General features: G+C 44.2%; 1 long non-coding RNA gene across 1 annotated transcript in view; it reads right to left on the bottom strand.

Annotated features, from left to right (window-relative positions):
• The window catches only part of LOC118478955, a 47214-nt gene extending 46379 nt beyond the window's left edge, over window positions 1-835 (bottom strand). Inside the window, exon 1 of the long non-coding RNA XR_004859400.1 lies at window positions 180-835. This is a non-coding gene — a long non-coding RNA (uncharacterized LOC118478955). The remainder of the gene's footprint in view (window positions 1-179) is intronic.
• Window positions 836-1842: the final 1007 nt, after the last annotated feature.

Here is a 1842-nt window from a genome sequence, read left to right as displayed (position 1 = left end):
CCCCCACACACACACAAAACACACACACAAAAACACATCTACGTTTACCATAAAAATATCTATATTTATGAGCAGCATATAATCATTCACTTATCGTGCAGGAATATCGAGATATCATTGCTATATTTTCTGTCCGGTTTATGCGCGCACGTGCAAGTGACATCTACTCAAGCACTCACCTTTCAATTTTTTCCCAAGGTGGGATAGAACACACCTTTAATCAAATCTTGGCGATGGGAAATATAATCCAAAGACACACACAAAAAAGCGGAAGTTATTCCAAGGAACTTCACTTTTTTTCAGCAGCACACCAAAGCGCAGATGACGAAAGCAATTAACTCCAGAATAAACAAATTATCAACACGAACGAAGAAGAACAGAAGAAAAATTCCAGGAAGTATATGGAAGATAATATTATCGTGGCGAACACACTCACAAACAAACAAACAAACACACTTCTCACTGATATATATGCACAAACTTGATGAATATTATAAATATAACAACACAGCAGACGATAGATATATCTAGATTGGCTCCGGTAGCAAGCCGGCGAAAAAAAAAAAGAGATTTCCAATTAATAAACACAACTTGTAAACACAGATGCTGTAGATCTTCGAAACGCTTCCCAATCACAATCAGCAGACGATAATTTATCGCGTGCAGGCGCGAGTTAGGTGGTGGTGGGTGGGAGTGGCGGAACAACGAACGAACTCTCTTTTCTTTACCGCCCTCTTTCAAAAAAACTTCCACTTTTCGCGTCTGCTAGTGTTGTTGTGAGTCGACTACGACGACCGGGTTAGCTCCCCTTCTTCTCCCCGTGTCTCTCTCTCTCGCCGCCATTCACCGCATCACGGGCTTCGTCGTAAGTAGGGCTGGGCAATGAGTCGCTTTAACAAAATCCGGATAATATGTTAATGCACCTCTTCGGTAAATATTATCTTATGAATCGGTTCGGCAAATGGGTTAGAACCACTTTAACAAACGGGTTAGCATCACTTCAACAAATAAGTGCACCCAATTCAGCAAACTGGTCAGGAAAGAGAATTAAGAGTCTGAATTCGGATTATGTACTTATTGAGGATTATCCGATTATCCGGATATTTATCCGGATTTTTCCCACCTCTAGTCGTAAGTTCGTTCGTTCGTCGTGGTGTTACAGTTCTCCCCCTTTTCTCTCCGTCTTCGCGGTGGAAGAGTTAAATCTAGCCAGCAGCCAGCCGTTCTCTCGCCTCCTCCCCCTCCCCCTCCCCCCTCTCTCTCTCTCTCCCTCTCTCCTCTTCTTCTTCTCTCTCTTTTCTCCCCCTCCCCCCTCCCCTCCTCTTCCTCCCCGTCCTCTACTTCTTCCTTTCCATTTTCCTTCCAGCTTTCGGGGTTTATTCGCCAACGACAAGCGACAGGCGGATGTGAAGCAGGTAGAATTTGTTTGGGCGTCCCATTCGACTTCTCGATAATCCAACGCAACCGCGCGATCGTTGCCTTTTGGCTGGACAAGTTACCCAGAAGATTGGGAGGAATTTTGCCACCGCAAGGGTAGGCAGAGGCAGAAGATATTCGGAGACGTCTCCGGCGAGCACCTAGGAACTATTCAGAGACGTGGACGTACTCCTGTACACAGATGCACTGCTTTGGGGGGTCAAACTGCGAATTCTTTGCTACAAATCACTCATACACCTACTAAAACTGTCGTAAATCAATTATGTTCAAGAAAATTTCAAACCAAACTGCAACATATCAAATTATGTGATAAAACAGAGGGGAATGCCCCCCTGTAACCCCCCAATTTTTTTTTACTTTGTCTATAGGCACAAAGCATTTCGATTGGTCTATCTCCGCTGGAGA

The sequence above is a fragment of the Aplysia californica genome, unplaced genomic scaffold (genome assembly GCF_000002075.1).
Source record: "Aplysia californica isolate F4 #8 unplaced genomic scaffold, AplCal3.0 scaffold01307, whole genome shotgun sequence".
Taxonomy (NCBI): domain Eukaryota; kingdom Metazoa; phylum Mollusca; class Gastropoda; order Aplysiida; family Aplysiidae; genus Aplysia; species Aplysia californica.
Note: the sequence above shows the minus strand (reverse complement) of the source record. Positions and strands in the feature narration are given on the sequence as shown.